Source organism: Thunnus albacares, chromosome 13 (genome assembly GCF_914725855.1).
Source record: "Thunnus albacares chromosome 13, fThuAlb1.1, whole genome shotgun sequence".
Lineage (NCBI taxonomy): Eukaryota > Metazoa > Chordata > Actinopteri > Scombriformes > Scombridae > Thunnus > Thunnus albacares.
In genome coordinates, this window is record NC_058118.1 from 29,921,730 (window position 1) to 29,945,961 (window position 24,232).

Here is a 24,232-nt window from a genome sequence, read left to right on the forward strand (position 1 = left end):
TGCAAGATATTAAAAATATGTTTTCAATGTTAAACCAAAGGTCATCTGGGTGATTGAGGTCAGTGAGGTTTTCCTGCTCCTCTGAGGACGGGGACAGTCCTCCATACAGCTGGAGAGAGACAGAATCTACTGAGAAACACAAAGAGAGAGGGAGAGGATGACATGACAAAAGTTAACTGGTGACATTCAAACAAGCTTTCATCCACTGGACCAACAGGACGTGTCTGAGTGTCTCACAGGGACTTTTTGGGGCATCGTGTTTGCAAATTTTTTTTTAGCATAAGTGTTTCTGTCATAAATGGGGAACTGGATCCGTAGAGTAGTACAAGACATAAACAAAAACGGAACAACAATAATCATAATGATGGAGGAGATGAGGAAGTCACAAGAACATAAAGATCACGGGAAGATGATGGTGTGTGGTTTTCTTTCTTGTAAGTAGTGACCATATTAAATTCACTTCCTTTCCCCCTCTCCACCTATAAAACCTGTAGCTGAATTCAATACGGTTTTTATACCTTCTAATCTGAGGTTGATCTCTAACAGAAGACATTTCAGGCTGTTCAGTGCAGGATGTTCATGTTTTCTATTGAATAAAGTAAAGAAGTTTGTCTGAAAGCTGCTGACTGGGTCAACAGAGGCTGAACAGTGAGGAGACATGGAAGCTGTGGTTGGACTGTTGCTGATACTATTCGGAGTCTCTCATGGTGAGCTGTTTCACTATCTGACATGTTAGTATTGGATTTGATGTTGTGCAAATAAGATATTTTGTGTTCAATTAGAAATCATTATTGATGATTTTATGCAGCCACAAGATCACTTTTAGTCAATAAGTACAGTTTGACATCATCCTAACTGATGCAGCTTAAATACTGTTCCAGGCTAGAAAACAGCTTTGACCAAATAAATACTTTTAACAAAGAAGAATCAACTGACAACTAGGATTTCAGGGATTAGTTTCACATGCATACCCTGGTCATTAGTGAGTATGACGCACAACACATAGTTTAGTGATAGTTTAGAACTGTGGTTGACTGCCAGTAAATGGTTTGATGTTGTTACAACCTGAAAGCTTTCTGTAGGTTAACTTTGAAATCACAGGTTGTGGAGCAAATAAATGCTAATGAAATTTTTGAAAGTGAGATCCAAATCTCAGGACTTTGCAAATACAGTTGATAGCACAAAATGAATGAAATTTAATTTGAACAATGGAAACCCTCTCACTTACCAAAAATCAGAAATGACAGAATGATCATAATGAAATCTTAAGGAACCTGGAGATATACAATATCTTTTGTATTCTGACTGAATCTGTGAGGAAGAATGAAAACATCTCACAGTGCTGCTGAGTAATAATTATCACAATCACTCCAAAAATACAGTTTTACTGTATTTGCTTGGCAATGAACAGTAGTTCATATCCAACATATGGCTGCCCTGATCTTTATTAGAAACTGTATAAAACAACAAGAACGTGTTATTATCAATGTTTTATGATGTGACACCGCTAAGGTTAAGGTCTGGTCAGGTTGAGGCACAAAAACCACTTGGGTTAGGGCAGTCCTTCTCAGATAGTGGGGCGGTGCGATGCCGGACCGGTGTGTTTACTGTGTGTTACTGTGTGTTCACATCACAGACACTGAGTGAATTCTGGCTGAGTGTAGAGAGGCAGTATCCACTCTTAGGGCAGAAGGCTATGGGCATTCTTATTCCCTTTGCAACATCATATCTTTGTGAGACTGGCTTCTCTGCTGTTGCTGCACTGAAGACCAAGTACAGGTCCCAGCTAAACATTGAACAGGAGCTGAGAGTTGCAGTATCATGCTTCAAACCCCACTTTGAAAAGCTGAGCACTGCAAAACGTGCTCATTGTAGCCATTAATCCTGACTTCCTCATTTTGATAAAAAAAAAAAAAAATCAGCACAAATTGTTTTATTCATTTTTGTTTTGTAGGTTAAAGTGTTTTATATATTGTGCTCCTGAGTTAATGTTGCTGATCAATTTGAATTTATTATTATTTATTGATTTTATTTAATTTTATTTTTCAGTATCAAATGGCAGTCGGTCAAAAAATGTTTATAGTTTAAATAAGGATTTAATTTTTTTTTAATTTCAGGCAAATTGATGCACTTTAAATCTTTTCTGTTACAAACTAAAAAACAATGTTAATAAAATTATTCTTTGTTGTAAGTTGATCTATACTTCTTTCTTTTTTCTTTTTTTGTTGTCTTTAATGTTAATAAGGATACAATGTTATGCAGAGGTGTACTTATAACAATTTTATAGACAAATGATACTATTTATGTCGCAGTGGAGAGTGGGGGGGCGCAAAATCTTTTCTTCTTCCTAGGGGGGGCGTAACAGAAAATAATTGAGAAGCACTGGGTCATGGAAAGGTCATGGTTTGGGTTAAAATGATCACTTGAAATGTGGCGTGGGATAAAGTTACTACTTCCTAACAATTCTGGCGAGGGTTTCGCAAATATAAGCTCGCCATCTTGACACGACCAGAAAAAAACGCAACAAATGAAGCGTTCAGAGAAGGCTGAAGACCTGAATATTAACAGGGATTATTTTTCGTACATTAACCTCAAGTTTTAGAACTGGGACCATGTTTAACACAGATATCCAACATCATAACAATATGAAAATAACAGAAAATCACAAAAAACATAATATGTACCCTTTAATGTTTCTGTTTTAAAACATGAATATTTGCACCGGCATAGTACATTGTCCTAGTCATTAATTTAGTAGAAATGGAATGACCACAATTGTGATAATAACTTTTTTAAAATGTATTTTTCTATTTTTCCAGGTGTTGAAACCCACTGTGATGGCAGACAGGATGGAGCTCAGTGTTATGGAGCTCTGGGAGGAACTGTGGTGCTCCAGCTGATGGACAACACCTCAGAAATATTTAGATATGAATGGAAAAAAAACAAAACACAATGATACTTAATGGGAGAAAGGATAAGATTGTGTATAATATGATGAAGGACAGATCCATCTTTACTCCCAGTAATGGAACATTTAGGATAAATAACCTGAGCAGGACTGATGGTGCTGAATATACCCTTAAAACCTTTGATTCAAATGGACGGGAATTAGAACAGCGGACTCTTCAGTTGTCTATTCAAGGTAAATAACTACTTTTGCTATCAATCATCTTATCATTTAATTTGTATTATTCACAATAAACCAACAAATGATTTTGGAAAATTACACTAGGTAAATACACTTACATAAATACACATACTACTGAACAAATACTATTTCTATATTTTACCTTTGCAAACAATCATTTCACATGAAACACTCAACGTCCGCCACACAACTACAGTATAGGGTTGCATTTCCTGAAACATTTTAGTCTGTACTTCTGTATATGAATTCACATTGTAAACACTGAATATGTTTAAAGCCACATTAAAAAGTCATGTGAGTGTGTTTCTCTCAGCTCCTGTGTCCTCTGTCCTGCTGGACTCTGAATGTTTGTCTCAGGGAGAGACGAGGGTGTCCTGCTCCTGTGAGGGAGGGGACAGTCCTCAGTACAGCTGGACTTTGGATGGACACACACTGACAGACGATCAGCTCCTCTCTGAAAATAAAGAGACCAACAACATCACTCTGAAACAAGACGTCTCAGGACTACTGGTCTGCTCGGTCAGGAATCACGTCAGTAATGTCTCGAAAGAAATGAAGATATCTACGTGTGGTGAGACAGAACATAACTAGAAATCAACTTAATAATTGATTATTACACTGTACATTAGTCACAGTTGATCTGTTTGTTTGTCCGTAGGCTTCATATTCATCAACTGCACCTTACCCGACGGGACAAACATATCACAGTGGGTGTTTTCAGCCAATAACACCCTGTGTATTGATCCAACAACAACCCCTCCCATGATCACAGACATTACAGATAAGAAGACTGGCATCACAGTGTCAATTAAACCCTCAAATCAAACTGTGACCAACTCCAGCAGTGATGACCCATGGTACAGTCACATTAGTAAGTGAAAACTAACTCTGCTGCAGTGGATTCATTCATGTCATTTTCTCCTTTTGTCTCATGTATATGTGCATAATAACACCTTTCATTAAGAACATGGTTACTGAAAGATCTGTGTTTCTCTTGTGTCTTTTATTACTACAACATGTCATTTTCCAGTAATGGCTGGTGTTCTCTCAGCGCTGGTAATTCTGTCAGTAGTCACGGTGGCAGTCATCTGTAGTCACAGGAAAAAGCAAAACAACAAACCTAAAGGTACAAAGTTTCTTTTTTCATCACTGCACTCAAAGATGATTGTTTCTTGTCTACTTATAGATTAAAGGAATAGTTTGACATTTTGGGACACTGATTTGCTTTCTTTCTCAGAGTTAGAGGAGAAGATCGATACCACTCTTATATGTTTTTTAAATGTAAAGCTAACAGGCAGTTAGCCTACCTTAGCACAAAGACTAGAAACAGGGGGAAACAGCTAGCCTGGCTCCATACGAAGGTATAAAAATCCACCTACCAGCACCTCTAAAGTTCAGTTATTCATGTTATATCTTGTTAATTAGTGAACTTTAGAGGTGGGAGGATTTTTAACCTTTTTGACAGAGTCTGACTAGCTGTTTCCAGTCTTTGTGCTAAGCTGAACTACTGTCTCCTGGCTATCGCTTCATATTTAATGTACAAACAGGAGAGTGCTATTAGTCTTTTCAAGTCTACCGCCCAAAATGTCAAAGAATTTCCTTAACAATACACTGTTATCACTGAGTATGTGTAGTTATGCAGCGTTTTATGTGTTCCTGCTTCCACTCTACAGAAGAGGAAGATGAGCAAGAACCGACCTATGCTAATGTGAAGATCGTGCAGCAGCAACGGAGACAGATGCATCAGACGGCAGAGATGGAGGCGGAGTACGGCCAAGTCAAGTTTTCAGGGTGACCTCAGAAAACTGTTAAACCAACAGAAGATGAATGTGTGTACGCTAAGGTCCATGAAAGCAGGTGATACACAGTGTTCAGCGGTTTTACAAAGACATATATTATCATTCATCACTTGTAATGTACTCCTGGGTTATGACTGGCATCAGTATGAAAACCTGCCAAAGGAGCTCAAACATTCAGGTGCATCATTTGAATCACACTGTGGCTAATCTTTTGTATAATATTTAATATTTTCTTTAAAAACATACATAATTTCAAGTATTCCTTGATTTTTATCCTCTTTTTTTATCTTTACATGATGTAATACATCCTTGTTTTAACTCTTTTTTAATTTATAAGCATATTTACATTTAATTGATTGTTAAAACACAGAAAACTCGCAGTGCACAGTGTGCTCTTACATTGGTTTATCAAAGGTTTTGTGCTGTGTGGTGTGTGTTGGGACTTAATCTCATATTTGGCCACACCTCTTCCCTCAGCTCTCTAGAAGACCAAAGATAAGTTTGCATGTAATGACTGGTCTCTGAATTTGTTTCCATTACATGAACACTTCTGCTTTTTCTTAGGCATGACATTTCATTCTTGCAAAATTGTTTTATCATTTGCAATAGATTTTTTAAGACTACTTTATTAGCTTTATTTATTACAGGGTGTTGAAACCATTTGTGTCAGTTAAAGGATGCAACAAGACATATGAACGAGTTGTGTTGTCCTGCTTACTCTTAAATTAAAGTTACTTCATGGAGTGAATTTGTAGATGGCGTTAACATGTAGTCTTTTCATTACTAATTACATTATTATATCATTTTTATTATACATTATTTTAGGATGAACGCCTTATTATACATTATTATATATAGTTTTTCTGTTTCTGTTTCTGTCTGGAGAAATGAGAGAGTCAAATGAAGGGATAGTTTAAAACTAAATGTGATGCAACAACTTGTCAGTTTCTTAACACAAGATGTGTTTATCAGTTAAAACCATCAAGTTATATTTCCTATATTTTGCTTGATGCACTTCCTATGTGTGTGTTTGTGGATTCCAGTTAACAAAGTACCTTACAAAACTAAAAGATAGATATCCATATTACTCAACCATAGTAACACTGAACAACTTTTAACTATTTCATTATTTGAATAATTCAGAGTTTGAGTTATTCAAGCTCCAACTTTCAAATCTGGAGGAGAAACAAATCCACATTCTGAATATTTATATGAATTAGGTTGCTGACTTAAATTGCTTGTTGTCCTGTATTAACCAGAAGTTGATTTGAATTAAATTGATGTTTTAGTTAATTACTATTGTGCAGGTGAATGTGGCATAAATGTTAGAACACAGAACATATTCATAGCAGCGATTACATACTGTAAGCTGTAATTGCAAATCTGTGGAAACTGATCACTGCTCTTCAGAACTTGAAAGAGTGCTTTCATCACTTAAACAACTCAATATCAATTTTTAAGGGATTGGAGCTCTCAGCTCCAACCCAGCTCTCCTTTGGAAATGTTCACTGCACTTTAAACTTATATTCCCAACAAGAACTAATAGAAATACAGTAGATATATATCTACCAGGGATGTGCAGAAAGCCCAGTATTTGTATTTGTATCTATATTTTTTTGAGGCAGCAAAATTATTTGTATTTGTATTTGAATAAAAGTGGAAAGAGCCTTAAAAATCATGTTTTTGTTTTTTTATTATGCTTTTAATTTTAGAAAATGAAAGTGTTACAATAAGTGTTCATGAATAAACTACCTTCTGAAGGAAGTCCACAAACCGGGTCTCCAACTGGAGTCTCCTAGATCATAGATGACTGATGCAAACATGATGATCCAGAGACATAGTTGTGCTAAACTGGCCTTTAATCTTTTCCCCATGAGCACAAATAGACAGTTTACATGTTGAACTACCAGCTGTCATTCTAAAATCCCAGTTTGATGGTAGAATATGGCCTCATTTATTGAATCAGTAAATGTTTTTCTGTGTATCAAAAGACTGATCAATCACTTGTTTTACAGTTCATCTTATATTTTCAGTTGTCCTGATGTCTTTTGAGCATCATGGAAGGGAACTGAAATTCAGCAGACAACAGCTGCTAGGTTGGTACTGCATGACATCATGACATGTCACCTGTGGCTTGGATTGTACTTCATCGTCTGCCAAATGACATGTAATGTTAGTGTAAAGTATAGTATCAGAGTTTTGTTTGTCATAGGATTCATTATATGTCTGTGACTGTTGAGTAGTACAAGAAAGAAGGAGATGAGGAAGTCATGACAACATAAATTTCTTGAGAAGATGATGGTGTCTTGTTTTCTTTCCTGTAAGTAGTGACCATATTAAATTCACTTCCTTTCCCCCTCTCCACCTATAAAACCTGTAACTGAATTCAATACAGTTTTTATACCTTCTAATCTGAGGTTGATCTCTAACAGAAGACATTTCAGGCTGTTCAGTGTAGGATGTTCATGTTTTCTATTGAATAAAGTACAGAAGTTTGTCTGAAAGCTGCTGACTGGGTCAACAGAGGCTGAACAGTGAGGAGACATGGAAGCTGTGGTTGGACTGTTGCTGATACTATTCGGAGTCTCTCATGGTGAGCTGTTTCACTATCTGACATGTTAGTATTGGATTTGATGTTGTGCAAATAAGATGTTTTGTGTTCAATTAGAAATCATTATTGATGATTTTATGCAGCCACAAGATCACTTTTAGTCAATAAGTACAGTTTGACATCATCCTAACTGATGCAGCTTAAATACTGTTCCAGGCTAGAAAACAGCTTTGACCAAATAAATACTTTTAACAAAGAAGAATCAACTGACAACTAGGATTTCAGGGATTAGTTTCACGTGCATACCCTGTTCATTAGTGAGTATGACGCACAACACATAGTTTAGTGATAGTTTAGAGCTGTGGTTGACTGCCAGTAAATGGTTTGATGTTGCTACAACCTGAAAGCCTTCTAGGGTCGCCATCTTGACACGACCAGAAAAAAACGCAACAAATGAAGCGTTCAGAGCAGGCTGAAGACCTGAATATTAACAGGGATTATTTTTCGTACATTAACCTCGAGTTTTAGAACTGGGACCATGTTTAACACAGATATCCAACATCATAACAGTATGAAAATAACAGAAAATCACAAAAAACATAATATGTACCCTTTAATGTTTCTGTTTTAAAACATGAATATTTGCACTGGCATAGTACATTGTCCAAGTCATTAATTTAGTAGAAATGGAATGACCACATTGTGATAATAACTTTTTTAAAATGTATTTTTCTATTTTTCCAGGTGTTGAAACCCACTGTGATGGCAGACAGGATGGAGCTCAGTGTTATGGAGCTCTGGGAGGAACTGTGGTGCTCCAGCCGATGAACAGCACCTCAGAAATATTTAGATACCAATGGACAAAAAACAAAACCACAATAATACTTCATGGGAGAAAGGATAAGATTGTGTCTAATGAGATGAAGGACAGATCCATCTTTACTCCCAGTAATGGAACATTTAGGATAAATAACCTGAGCAGGACTGATGGTGCTGAATATACCCTTACAACCTTTGATTCAAATGGACAGCAATTAGAACCGTGGACTCTTCAGTTGTCTTTTCAAGGTAAATAACTAGATTTGCTATCATTAATCTTATCATTTCATTTGTATTATTCACAATAAACCAACAAATGATTTTAGAAAATTAAACTAGGTAAATACACTTACATAAATACACATACTACTGTACAAATACTATTTCTATATTTTACCTTCCAAACAATCATTTCACATGAAACACTCAAAGTCCGCCACACAACTACAGTATAGGGTTGCATTTCCTGAAACATTTTAGTCTGTACTTCTGTATATGAATTCACATTGTAAACACTGAATATGTTTAAAGCCACATTAAAAAGTCATGTGAGTGTGTTTCTCTCAGCTCCTGTGTCCTCTCTCCTGCTGGACTCTGAGTGTTTGTCCCAGAGAGAGATGAGGGTGTCCTGCTCCTCTGAGGGAGGGGACAGTCCTCAGTACAGCTGGACTCTGGATGGACACACACTGACAGATGATCAGCTCCTCTCTGGAAATAAAGAGACCAACAACATCACTCTGAAACAAGATGTCTCAGGACTACTGGTCTGCTCGGTCAGGAATCACGTCAGTAATGTCTCGAAAGAAATGAAGATATCTACGTGTGGTGAGACAGAACATAACTAGAAATCAACTTGATAATTAATTATTACACTGTACATTAGTCACAGTTGATCTGTTTGTTTGTCCGTAGGCTTCATATTCATCAACTGCACCTTACCCGACGGGACAAACATATCACAGTGGGTGTTTTCAGCCAATAACACCCTGTGTATTGATCCAACAACAACCCCTCCCATGATCACAGACATTACAGGTAAGAAGACTGGCATCACAGTGTCAATTAAACCCTCAAATCAAACTGTGACCAACTCCAGCAGTGATGACCCATGGTACAGTCACATTAGTAAGTGAAAACTAACTCTGCTGCAGTGGATTCATTCATGTCATTTTCTCCTTTTGTCTCATGTATATGTGCATAATAACACCTTTCATTAAGAACATGGTTACTGAAAGATCTGTGTTTCTCTTGTGTCTTTTATTACTACAACATGTCATTTTCCAGTAATGGCTGGTGTTCTCTCAGCGCTGGTAATTCTGTCAGTAGTCGCAGTGGCAGTCATCTGTAGTCACAGGAAAAAGCAAAACAACAAACCTAAAGGTACAAAGTTTCTTTTTTCATCACTGCACTCAAAGATGATTGTTTCTTGTCTACTTATAGATTAAAGGAATAGTTTGACATTTTGGGACACTGATTTGCTTTCTTTCTCAGAGTTAGAGGAGAAGATCGATACCACTCTTATATGTTTTTTAAATGTAAAGCTAACAGGCAGTTAGCCTACCTTAGCACAAAGACTAGAAACAGGGGGAAACAGCTAGCCTGGCTCCATACGAAGGTATAAAAATCCACCTACCAGCACCTCTAAAGTTCAGTTATTCATGTTATATCTTGTTAATTAGTGAACTTTAGAGGTGGGAGGATTTTTAACCTTTTTGACAGAGTCTGACTAGCTGTTTCCAGTCTTTGTGCTAAGCTGAACTACTGTCTCCTGGCTATCGCTTCATATTTAATGTACAAACAGGAGAGTGCTATTAGTCTTTTCAAGTCTACCGCCCAAAATGTCAAAGAATTTCCTTAACAATACACTGTTATCACTGAGTATGTGTAGTTATGCAGCGTTTTATGTGTTCCTGCTTCCACTCTACAGAAGAGGAAGATGAGCAAGAACTGACCTATGCTAATATGAAGATCGTGCAGCAGCAACGGAGGCAGATGCATCAGATGGCAGAGATGGAGGCGGGGTACGGCCAAGTCAAGTTTTCAGGGTGACCTCAGAAAACTGTTAAACCAACAGAAGATGAATGTGTGTACGCTAAGGTCCATGAAAGCAGGTGATACACAGTGTTCAGCGGTTTTACAAAGACATATATCATCATTCATCACTTGTAATGTACTCCTGGGTTATGACTGGCATCAGTATGAAAACCTGCCAAAGGAGCTCAAACATTCAGGTGCATCATTTGAATCACACTGTGGCTAATCTTTTGTATAATATTTAATATTTTCTTTAAAAACATACATAATTTCAAGTATTCCTTGATTTTTATCCTCTTTTTTTATCTTTACATGATGTAATACATCCTTGTTTTAACTCTTTTTTAATTTATAAGCATATTTACATTTAATTGATTGTTAAAACACAGAAAACTCGCAGTGCATAGTGTGCTCTTACATTGGTTTATCAAAGGTTTTGTGCTGTGTGGTGTGTGTTGGGACTTAATCTCATATTTGGCCACACCTCTTCCCTCAGCTCTCTAGAAGACCAAAGATAAGTTTGCATGTAATGACTGGTCTCTGAATTTGTTTCCATTACATGAACACTTCTGCTTTTTCTTAGGCATGACATTTCATTCTTGCAAAATTGTTTTATCATTTGCAATAGATTTTTTAAGACTACTTTATTAGCTTTATTTATTACAGGGTGTTGAAACCATTTGTGTCAGTTAAAGGATGCAACAAGACATATGAACGAGTTGTGTTGTCCTGCTTACTCTTAAATTAAAGTTACTTCATGGAGTGAATTTGTAGATGGCGTTAACATGTAGTCTTTTCATTACTAATTACATTATTATATCATTTTTATTATACATTATTTTAGGATGAACGCCTTATTATACATTATTATATATAGTTTTTCTGTTTCTGTTTCTGTCTGGAGAAATGAGAGAGTCAAATGAAGGGATAGTTTAAAACTAAATGTGATGCAACAACTTGTCAGTTTCTTAACACAAGATGTGTTTATCAGTTAAAACCATCAAGTTATATTTCCTATATTTTGCTTGATGCACTTCCTATGTGTGTGTTTGTGGATTCCAGTTAACAAAGTACCTTACAAAACTAAAAGATAGATATCCATATTACTCAACCATAGTAACACTGAACAACTTTTAACTATTTCATTATTTGAATAATTCAGAGTTTGAGTTATTCAAGCTCCAACTTTCAAATCTGGAGGAGAAACAAATCCACATTCTGAATATTTATATGAATTAGGTTGCTGACTTAAATTGCTTGTTGTCCTGTATTAACCAGAAGTTGATTTGAATTAAATTGATGTTTTAGTTAATTACTATTGTGCAGGTGAATATGGCATAAATGTTAGAACACAGAACATATTCATAGCAGCGATTACATAGTGTAAGCTGTAATTGCAAATCTGTGGAAACTGATCACTGCTCTTCAGAACTTGAAAGAGTGCTTTCATCACTTAAACAACTCAATATCAATTTTTAAGGGATTGGAGCTCTCAGCTCCAACCCAGCTCTCCTTTGGAAATGTTCACTGCACTTTAAACTTATATTCCCAACAAGAACTAATAGAAATGCAGTAGATATATATCTACTAGGGATGTGCAGAAAGCCCAGTATTTGTATTTGTATCTGTATTTTTTTGAGGCAGCAAAATTATTTGTATTTGAATAAAAGTGGAAAGAGCCTTAAAAATCATGTTTTTGTTTTTTTATTATGCTTTTAATTTTAGAAAATGAAAGTGTTACAATAAGTGTTCATGAATAAACTACCTTCTGAAGGAAGTCCACAAACCGGGTCTCCAACTGGAGTCTCCTAGATCATAGATGACTGATGCAAACATGATGATCCAGAGATATAGTTGTGCTAAACTGGCCTTTAATCTTTTCCCCATGAGCACAAATAGACAGTTTACATGTTGAACTACCAGCTGTCATTCTAAAATCCCAGTTTGATGGTGGAATACGGCCTAATTTATTGAATCAGTAAATGTTTTTCTGTGTATCAAAAGACTGATCAATCACTTGTTTTGCAGTTTATCTTATGTTTTCAGTTGTCCTGATGTCTTTTGAGCATCATGGAAGGGAACTGAAATACAGCAGACAACAGCTGCTAGGTTGGTACTGCATGACATCATGACATGTCACCTGTGGCTTGGATTGTACTTCATCGTCTGCCAAATGAAATGTAATGTTAGTGTAAAGTATAGTATCAGAGTTTTGTTTGTCATAGGCTTCATTATATGTCTGTGACTGTTGAGTAGTACAAGAAAGAAGGAGATGAGGAAGTCATGACAACATAAATTTCTTGAGAAGATGATGGTGTCTTGTTTTCTTTCCTGTAAGTAGTGACCATATTAAATTCACTTCCTTTCCCCCTCTCCACCTATAAAACCTGTAGCTGAATTCAATACAGTTTTTATACCTTCTAATCTGAGGTTGATCTCTAACAGAAGACATTTCAGCCTGTTCAGTGTAGGATGTTCATGTTTTCTATTGAATAAAGTACAGAAGTTTGTCTGAAAGCTGCTGACTGGGTCAACAGAGGCTGAACAGTGAGGAGACATGGAAGCTGTGGTTGGACTGTTGCTGATACTATTCGGAGTCTCTCATGGTGAGCTGTTTCACTATCTGACATGTTAGTATTGGATTTGATGTTGTGCAAATAAGATGTTTTGTGTTCAATTAGAAATCATTATTGATGATTTTATGCAGCCACAAGATCACTTTTAGTCAATAAGTACAGTTTGACATCATCCTAACTGATGCAGCTTAAATACTGTTCCAGGCTAGAAAACAGCTTTGACCAAATAAATACTTTTAACAAAGAAGAATCAACTGACAACTAGGATTTCAGGGATTAGTTTCACGTGCATACCCTGTTCATTAGTGAGTATGACACACAACACATAGTTTAGTGATAGTTTAGAGCTGTGGTTGACTGCCAGTAAATGGTTTGATGTTGCTACAACCTGAAAGCCTTCTAGGGTCGCCATCTTGACACGACCAGAAAAAAACGCAACAAATGAAGCGTTCAGAGCAGGCTGAAGACCTGAATATTAACAGGGATTATTTTTCGTACATTAACCTCGAGTTTTAGAACTGGGACCATGTTTAACACAGATATCCAACATCATAACAATATGAAAATAACAGAAAATCACAAAAAACATAATATGTACCCTTTAATGTTTCTGTTTTAAAACATGAATATTTGCACCGGCATAGTACATTGTCCTAGTCATTAATTTAGTAGAAATGGAATGACCACAATTGTGATAATAACTTTTTTAAAATGTATTTTTCTATTTTTCCAGGTGTTGAAACCCACTGTGATGGCAGACAGGATGGAGCTCAGTGTTATGGAGCTCTGGGAGGAACTGTGGTGCTCCAGCTGATGGATAACACCTCAGAAATATTTAGATATGAATGGAAAAAAAAACAAAACACAATGATACTTAATGGGAGAAAGGATAAGATTGTGTATAATATGATGAAGGACAGATCCATCTTTACTCCCAGTAATGGAACATTTAGGATAAATAACCTGAGCAGGACTGATGGTGCTGAATATACCCTTAAAACCTTTGATTCAAATGGACGGGAATTAGAACAGCGGACTCTTCAGTTGTCTATTCAAGGTAAATAACTACTTTTGCTATCAATCATCTTATCATTTAATTTGTATTATTCACAATAAACCAACAAATGATTTTGGAAAATTACACTAGGTAAATACACTTACATAAATACACATACTACTGAACAAATACTATTTCTATATTTTACCTTTGCAAACAATCATTTCACATGAAACACTCAAAGTCCGCCACACAACTACAGTATAAGGTTGCATTTCCTGAAACATTTTAGTCTGTACTTCTGTATATGAATTCACATTGTAAACACTGAATATGTTTAAAGCCACATTAAAAAGTCATGTGAGTGTGTTTCTCTCAGCTCCTGTGTCCTCTGTCCTGCTGGACTCTGAATGTTTGTCTCAGGGAGAGACGAGGGTGTCCTGCTCCTGTGAGGGAGGGGACAGTCCTCAGTACAGCTGGACTCTGGATGGACACACACTGACAGACGATCAGCTCCTCTCTGAAAATAAAGAGACCAACAACATCACTCTGAAACAAGACGTCTCAGGACTACTGGTCTGCTCGGTCAGGAATCACGTCAGTAATGTCTCGAAAGAAATGAAGATATCTACGTGTGGTGAGACAGAACATAACTAGAAATCAACTTAATAATTGATTATTACACTGTACATTAGTCACAGTTGATCTGTTTGTTTGTCCGTAGGCTTCATATTCATCAACTGCACCTTACCCGACGGGACAAACATATCACAGTGGGTGTTTTCAGCCAATAACACCCTGTGTATTGATCCAACAACAACCCCTCCCATGATCACAGACATTACAGATAAGAAGACTGGCATCACAGTGTCAATTAAACCCTCAAATCAAACTGTGACCAACTCCAGCAGTGATGACCCATGGTACAGTCACATTAGTAAGTGAAAACTAACTCTGCTGCAGTGGATTCATTCATGTCATTTTCTCCTTTTGTCTCATGTATATGTGCATAATAACACCTTTCATTAAGAACATGGTTACTGAAAGATCTGTGTTTCTCTTGTGTCTTTTATTACTACAACATGTCATTTTCCAGTAATGGCTGGTGTTCTCTCAGCGCTGGTAATTCTGTCAGTAGTCGCAGTGGCAGTCATCTGTAGTCACAGGAAAAAGCAAAACAACAAACCTAAAGGTACAAAGTTTCTTTTTTCATCACTGCACTCAAAGATGATTGTTTCTTGTCTACTTATAGATTAAAGGAATAGTTTGACATTTTGGGACACTGATTTGCTTTCTTTCTCAGAGTTAGAGGAGAAGATCGATACCACTCTTATATGTTTTTTAAATGTAAAGCTAACAGGCAGTTAGCCTACCTTAGCACAAAGACTAGAAACAGGGGGAAACAGCTAGCCTGGCTCCATACGAAGGTATAAAAATCCACCTACCAGCACCTCTAAAGTTCAGTTATTCATGTTATATCTTGTTAATTAGTGAACTTTAGAGGTGGGAGGATTTTTAACCTTTTTGACAGAGTCTGACTAGCTGTTTCCAGTCTTTGTGCTAAGCTGAACTACTGTCTCCTGGCTATCGCTTCATATTTAATGTACAAACAGGAGAGTGCTATTAGTCTTTTCAAGTCTACCGCCCAAAATGTCAAAGAATTTCCTTAACAATACACTGTTATCACTGAGTATGTGTAGTTATGCAGCGTTTTATGTGTTCCTGCTTCCACTCTACAGAAGAGGAAGATGAGCAAGAACCGACCTATGCTAATGTGAAGATCGTGCAGCAGCAACGGAGGCAGATGCATCAGATGGCAGAGATGGAGGCGGAGTACGGCCAAGTCAAGTTTTCAGGGTGACCTCAGAAAACTGTTAAACCAACAGAAGATGAATGTGTGTACGCTAAGGTCCATGAAAGCAGGTGATACACAGTGTTCAGCGGTTTTACAAAGACATATATTATCATTCATCACTTGTAATGTACTCCTGGGTTATGACTGGCATCAGTATGAAAACCTGCCAAAGGAGCTCAAACATTCAGGTGCATCATTTGAATCACACTGTGGCTAATCTTTTGTATAATATTTAATATTTTCTTTAAAAACATACATAATTTCAAGTATTCCTTGATTTTTATCCTCTTTTTTTATCTTTACATGATGTAATACATCCTTGTTTTAACTCTTTTTTAATTTATAAGCATATTTACATTTAATTGATTGTTAAAACACAGAAAACTCGCAGTGCACAGTGTGCTCTTACATTGGTTTATCAAAGGTTTTGTGCTGTGTGGTGTGTGTTGGGACTTAATCTCATATTTGGCCACACCTCTTCCCTCAGCTCTCTAGAAGACCAAAGATAAGTTTGCATGTAATGACTGGTCTCTGAATTTGTTTCCATTACATGAACACTTCTGCTTTTTCTTAGGCATGACATTTCATTCTTGCAAAATTGTTTTATCATTTGCAATAGATTTTTTAAGACTACTTTATTAGCTTTATTTATTACAGGGTGTTGAAACCATTTGTGTCAGTTAAAGGATGCAACAAGACATATGAACGAGTTGTGTTGTCCTGCTTACTCTTAAATTGAAGTTACTTCATGGAGTGAATTTGTAGATGGCGTTAACATGTAGTCTTTTCATTACTAATTACATTATTATATCATTTTTATTATACATTATTTTAGGATGAACGCCTTATTATACATTATTATATATAGTTTTTCTGTTTCTGTTTCTGTCTGGAGAAATGAGAGAGTCAAATGAAGGGATAGTTTAAAACTAAATGTGATGCAACAACTTGTCAGTTTCTTAACACAAGATGTGTTTATCAGTTAAAACCATCAAGTTATATTTCCTATATTTTGCTTGATGCACTTCCTATGTGTGTGTTTGTGGATTCCAGTTAACAAAGTACCTTACAAAACTAAAAGATAGATATCCATATTACTCAACCATAGTAACACTGAACAACTTTTAACTATTTCATTATTTGAATAATTCAGAGTTTGAGTTATTCAAGCTCCAACTTTCAAATCTGGAGGAGAAACAAATCCACATTCTGAATATTTATATGAATTAGGTTGCTGACTTAAATTGCTTGTTGTCCTGTATTAACCAGAAGTTGATTTGAATTAAATTGATGTTTTAGTTAATTACTATTGTGCAGGTGAATGTGGCATAAATGTTAGAACACAGAACATATTCATAGCAGCGATTACATACTGTAAGCTGTAATTGCAAATCTGTGGAAACTGATCACTGCTCTTCAGAACTTGAAAGAGTGCTTTCATCACTTAAACAACTCAATATCAATTTTTAAGGGATTGGAGCTCTCAGCTCCAACCCAGCTCTCCTTTGGAAATGTTCACTGCACTTTAAACTTATATTCCCAACAAGAACTAATAGAAATACAGTAGATATATATCTACCAGGGATGTGCAGAAAGCCCAGTATTTGTATTTGTATCTATATTTTTTTGAGGCAGCAAAATTACTTGTATTTGTATTTGAATAAAAGTGGAAAGAGCCTAAAAAATCATGTTTTTGTTTTTTTATTATGCTTTTAATTTTAGAAAATGAAAGTGTTACAATAAGTGTTCATGAATAAACTACCTTCCGAAGGAAGTCCACAAACCGGGTCTCCAACTGGAGTCTCCTAGATCATAGATGACTGATGCAAACATGATGATCCAGAGACATAGTTGTGCTAAACTGGCCTTTAATCTTTTCCCCATGAGCACAAATAGACAGTTTACATGTTGAACTACCAGCTGTCATTCTAAAATCCCAGTTTGATGGTAGAATATGGCCTCATTTATTGAATCAGTAAATGTTTTTCTGTGTATCAAAAGACTGATCAATCACTTGTTTTACAGTTCATCTTATATTTTCAGTTGTCCTGATGTCTTTTGAGCATCATGGAAGGGAACTGAAATACAGCAGACAACAGCTGCTAGGTTGGTACTGCATGACATCATGACATGTCACCTGTGGCTTGGATTGTACTTCATCGTCTGCCAAATGACATGTAATGTTAGTGTAAAGTATAGTATCAGAGTTTTGTTTGTCATAGGCTTCATTATATGTCTGTGACTGTTGAGTAGTACAAGAAAGAAGGAGATGAGGAAGTCATGACAACATAAATTTCTTGAGAAGATGATGGTGTCTTGTTTTCTTTCCTGTAAGTAGTGACCATATTAAATTCACTTCCTTTCCCCCTCTCCACCTATAAAACCTGTAGCTGAATTCAATACAGTTTTTATACCTTCTAATCTGAGGTTGATCTCTAACAGAAGACATTTCAGGCTGTTCAGTGTAGGATGTTCATGTTTTCTATTGAATAAAGTACAGAAGTTTGTCTGAAAGCTGCTGACTGGGTCAACAGAGGCTGAACAGTGAGGAGACATGGAAGCTGTGGTTGGACTGTTGCTGATACTATTCGGAGTCTCTCATGGTGAGCTGTTTCACTATCTGACATGTTAGTATTGGATTTGATGTTGTGCAAATAAGATGTTTTGTGTTCAATTAGAAATCATTATTGATGATTTTATGCAGCCACAAGATCACTTTTAGTCAATAAGTACAGTTTGACATCATCCTAACTGATGCAGCTTAAATACTGTCCCAGGCTAGAAAACAGCTTTGACCAAATAAATACTTTTAACAAAGAAGAATCAACTGACAACTAGGATTTCAGGGATTAGTTTCACGTGCATACCCTGTTCATTAGTGAGTATGACGCACAACACATAGTTTAGTGATAGTTTAGAGCTGTGGTTGACTGCCAGTAAATGGTTTGATGTTGCTACAACCTGAAAGCCTTCTAGGGTCGCCATCTTGACACGACCAGAAAAAAACGCAACAAATGAAGCGTTCAGAGCAGGCTGAAGACCTGAATATTAACAGGGATTATTTTTCGTACATTAACCTCGAGTTTTAGAACTGGGACCATGTTTAACACAGATATCCAACATCATAACAGTATGAAAATAACAGAAAATCACAAAAAACATAATATGTACCCTTTAATGTTTCTGTTTTAAAACATGAATATTTGCACTGGCATAGTACATTGTCCAAGTCATTAATTTAGTAGAAATGGAATGACCACATTGTGATAATAACTTTTTTAAAATGTATTTTTCTATTTTTCCAGGTGTTGAAACCCACTGTGATGGCAGACAGGATGGAGCTCAGTGTTATGGAGCTCTGGGAGGAACTGTGGTGCTCCAGCCGATGAACAGCACCTCAGAAATATTTAGATACCAATGGACAAAAAACAAAACCACAATAATACTTCATGGGAGAAAGGATAAGATTGTGTCTAATGAGATGAAGGACAGATCCATCTTTACTCCCAGTAATGGAACATTTAGGATAAATAACCTGAGCAGGACTGATGGTGCTGAATATACCCTTACAACCTTTGATTCAAATGGACAGCAATTAGAACCGCGGACTCTTCAGTTGTCTTTTCAAGGTAAATAACTAGATTTGCTATCATTAATCTTATCATTTCATTTGTATTATTCACAATAAACCAACAAATGATTTTAGAAAATTAAACTAGGTAAATACACTTACATAAATACACATACTACTGTACAAATACTATTTCTATATTTTACCTTCCAAACAATCATTTCACATGAAACACTCAAAGTCCGCCACACAACTACAGTATAAGGTTGCATTTCCTGAAACATTTTAGTCTGTACTTCTGTATATGAATTCACATTGTAAACACTGAATATGTTTAAAGCCACATTAAAAAGTCATGTGAGTGTGTTTCTCTCAGCTCCTGTGTCCTCTCTCCTGCTGGACTCTGAGTGTTTGTCCCAGAGAGAGATGAGGGTGTCCTGCTCCTCTGAGGGAGGGGACAGTCCTCAGTACAGCTGGACTCTGGATGGACACACACTGACAGATGATCAGCTCCTCTCTGGAAATAAAGAGACCAACAACATCACTCTGAAACAAGATGTCTCAGGACTACTGGTCTGCTCGGTCAGGAATCACGTCAGTAATGTCTCGAAAGAAATGAAGATATCTACGTGTGGTGAGACAGAACATAACTAGAAATCAACTTAATAATTGATTATTACACTGTACATTAGTCACAGTTGATCTGTTTGTTTGTCCGTAGGCTTCATATTCATCAACTGCACCTTACCCGACGGGACAAACATATCACAGTGGGTGTTTTCAGCCAATAACACCCTGTGTATTGATCCAACAACAACCCCTCCCATGATCACAGACATTACAGGTAAGAAGACTGGCATCACAGTGTCAATTAAACCCTCAAATCAAACTGTGACCAACTCCAGCAGTGATGACCCATGGTACAGTCACATTAGTAAGTGAAAACTAACTCTGCTGCAGTGGATTCATTCATGTCATTTTCTCCTTTTGTCTCATGTATATGTGCATAATAACACCTTTCATTAAGAACATGGTTACTGAAAGATCTGTGTTTCTCTTGTGTCTTTTATTACTACAACATGTCATTTTCCAGTAATGGCTGGTGTTCTCTCAGCGCTGGTAATTCTGTCAGTAGTCGCAGTGGCAGTCATCTGTAGTCACAGGAAAAAGCAAAACAACAAACCTAAAGGTACAAAGTTTCTTTTTTCATCACTGCACTCAAAGATGATTGTTTCTTGTCTACTTATAGATTAAAGGAATAGTTTGACATTTTGGGACACTGATTTGCTTTCTTTCTCAGAGTTAGAGGAGAAGATCGATACCACTCTTATATGTTTTTTAAATGTAAAGCTAACAGGCAGTTAGCCTACCTTAGCACAAAGACTAGAAACAGGGGGAAACAGCTAGCCTGGCTCCATACGAAGGTATAAAAATCCACCTACCAGCACCTCTAAAGTTCAGTTATTCATGTTATATCTTGTTAATTAGTGAACTTTAGAGGTGGGAGGATTTTTAACCTTTTTGACAGAGTCTGACTAGCTGTTTCCAGTCTTTGTGCTAAGCTGAACTACTGTCTCCTGGCTATCGCTTCATATTTAATGTACAAACAGGAGAGTGCTATTAGTCTTTTCAAGTCTACCGCCCAAAATGTCAAAGAATTTCCTTAACAATACACTGTTATCACTGAGTATGTGTAGTTATGCAGCGTTTTATGTGTTCCTGCTTCCACTCTACAGAAGAGGAAGATGAGCAAGAACTGACCTATGCTAATATGAAGATCGTGCAGCAGCAACGGAGGCAGATGCATCAGATGGCAGAGATGGAGGCGGAGTACGGCCAAGTCAAGTTTTCAGGGTGACCTCAGAAAACTGTTAAACCAACAGAAGATGAATGTGTGTACGCTAAGGTCCATGAAAGCAGGTGATACACAGTGTTCAGCGGTTTTACAAAGACATATATCATCATTCATCACTTGTAATGTACTCCTGGGTTATGACTGGCATCAGTATGAAAACCTGCCAAAGGAGCTCAAACATTCAGGTGCATCATTTGAATCACACTGTGGCTAATCTTTTGTATAATATTTAATATTTTCTTTAAAAACATACATAATTTCAAGTATTCCTTGATTTTTATCCTCTTTTTTTATCTTTACATGATGTAATACATCCTTGTTTTAACTCTTTTTTAATTTATAAGCATATTTACATTTAATTGATTGTTAAAAAACAGAAAACTCGCAGTGCATAGTGTGCTCTTACATTGGTTTATCAAAGGTTTTGTGCTGTGTGGTGTGTGTTGGGACTTAATCTCATATTTGGCCACACCTCTTCCCTCAGCTCTCTAGAAGACCAAAGATAAGTTTGCATGTAATGACTGGTCTCTGAATTTGTTTCCATTACATGAACACTTCTGCTTTTTCTTAGGCATGACATTTCATTCTTGCAAAATTGTTTTATCATTTGCAATAGATTTTTTAAGACTACTTTATTAGCTTTATTTATTACAGGGTGTTGAAACCATTTGTGTCAGTTAAAGGATGCAACAAGACATATGAACGAGTTGTGTTGTCCTGCTTACTCTTAAATTAAAGTTACTTCATGGGGTGAATTTGTAGATGGAGTTAACATGTAGTCTTTTCATTACTAATTACATTATTATATCATTTTTATTATACATTATTTTAGGATGAACGCCTTATTATACATTATTATATATAGTTTTTCTGTTTCTGTTTCTGTCTGGAGAAATGAGAGAGTCAAATGAAGGGATAGTTTAAAACTAAATGTGATGCAACAACTTGTCAGTTTCTTAACACAAGATGTGTTTATCAGTTAAAACCATCAAGTTATATTTCCTATATTTTGCTTGATGCACTTCCTATGTGTGTGTTTGTGGATTCCAGTTAACAAAGTACCTTACAAAACTAAAAGATAGATATCCATATTACTCAACCATAGTAACACTGAACAACTTTTAACTATTTCATTATTTGAATAATTCAGAGTTTGAGTTATTCAAGCTCCAACTTTCAAATCTGGAGGAGAAACAAATCCACATTCTGAATATTTATATGAATTAGGTTGCTGACTTAAATTGCTTGTTGTCCTGTATTAACCAGAAGTTGATTTGAATTAAATTGATGTTTTAGTTAATTACTATTGTGCAGGTGAATATGGCATAAATGTTAGAACACAGAACACATTCATAGCAGCGATTACATAGTGTAAGCTGTAATTGCAAATCTGTGGAAACTGATCACTGCTCTTCAGAACTTGAAAGAGTGCTTTCATCACTTAAACAACTCAATATCAATTTTTAAGGGATTGGAGCTCTCAGCTCCAACCCAGCTCTCCTTTGGAAATGTTCACTGCACTTTAAACTTATATTCCCAACAAGAACTAATAGAAATGCAGTAGATATATATCTACTAGGGATGTGCAGAAAGCCCAGTATTTGTATTTGTATCTGTATTTTTTTGAGGCAGCAAAATTATTTGTATTTGAATAAAAGTGGAAAGAGCCTTAAAAATCATGTTTTTGTTTTTTTATTATGCTTTTAATTTTAGAAAATGAAAGTGTTACAATAAGTGTTCATGAATAAACTACCTTCTGAAGGAAGTCCACAAACCGGGTCTCCAACTGGAGTCTCCTAGATCATAGATGACTGATGCAAACATGATGATCCAGAGACATAGTTGTGCTAAACTGGCCTTTAATCTTTTCCCCATGAGCACAAATAGACAGTTTACATGTTGAACTACCAGCTGTCATTCTAAAATCCCAGTTTGATGGTGGAATACGGCCTAATTTATTGAATCAGTAAATGTTTTTCTGTGTATCAAAAGACTGATCAATCACTTGTTTTGCAGTTTATCTTATGTTTTCAGTTGTCCTGATGTCTTTTGAGCATCATGGAAGGGAACTGAAATACAGCAGACAACAGCTGCTAGGTTGGTACTGCATGACATCATGACATGTCACCTGTGGCTTGGATTGTACTTCATCGTCTGCCAAATGAAATGTAATGTTAGTGTAAAGTATAGTATCAGAGTTTTGTTTGTCATAGGCTTCATTATATGTCTGTGACTGTTGAGTAGTACAAGAAAGAAGGAGATGAGGAAGTCATGACAACATAAATTTCTTGAGAAGATGATGGTGTCTTGTTTTCTTTCCTGTAAGTAGTGACCATATTAAATTCACTTCCTTTCCCCCTCTCCACCTATAAAACCTGTAGCTGAATTCAATACAGTTTTTATACCTTCTAATCTGAGGTTGATCTCTAACAGAAGACATTTCAGCCTGTTCAGTGTAGGATGTTCATGTTTTCTATTGAATAAAGTACAGAAGTTTGTCTGAAAGCTGCTGACTGGGTCAACAGAGGCTGAACAGTGAGGAGACATGGAAGCTGTGGTTGGACTGTTGCTGATACTATTCGGAGTCTCTCATGGTGAGCTGTTTCACTATCTGACATGTTAGTATTGGATTTGATGTTGTGCAAATAAGATGTTTTGTGTTCAATTAGAAATCATTATTGATGATTTTATGCAGCCACAAGATCACTTTTAGTCAATAAGTACAGTTTGACATCATCCTAACTGATGCAGCTTAAATACTGTTCCAGGCTAGAAAACAGCTTTGACCAAATAAATACTTTTAACAAAGAAGAATCAACTGACAACTAGGATTTCAGGGATTAGTTTCACGTGCATACCCTGTTCATTAGTGAGTATGACACACAACACATAGTTTAGTGATAGTTTAGAGCTGTGGTTGACTGCCAGTAAATGGTTTGATGTTGCTACAACCTGAAAGCCTTCTAGGGTCGCCATCTTGACACGACCAGAAAAAAACGCAACAAATGAAGCGTTCAGAGCAGGCTG

At 36.4% G+C, this 24,232-nt stretch overlaps 1 protein-coding gene and 2 long non-coding RNA genes across 3 annotated transcripts in view; 2 read left to right on the forward strand and 1 right to left on the reverse strand.

Moving 5' to 3' along the window:
* The window catches only part of LOC122995631 (tumor necrosis factor receptor superfamily member 14-like), a 214,228-nt gene that overhangs the window by 50,614 nt on the left and 139,382 nt on the right, over positions 1-24,232 (reverse strand). The window lies entirely within an intron of this gene.
* On the forward strand, positions 3,622-4,264 carry LOC122995674. The gene is made up of 3 exons (XR_006406830.1): positions 3,622-3,719; positions 3,807-4,019; positions 4,179-4,264. It is a non-coding gene; the product is annotated as an uncharacterized LOC122995674 (long non-coding RNA).
* LOC122995676 lies at positions 9,160-10,317 on the forward strand. The gene is made up of 3 exons (XR_006406832.1): positions 9,160-9,352; positions 9,602-9,697; positions 10,245-10,317. It is a non-coding gene; the product is annotated as an uncharacterized LOC122995676 (long non-coding RNA).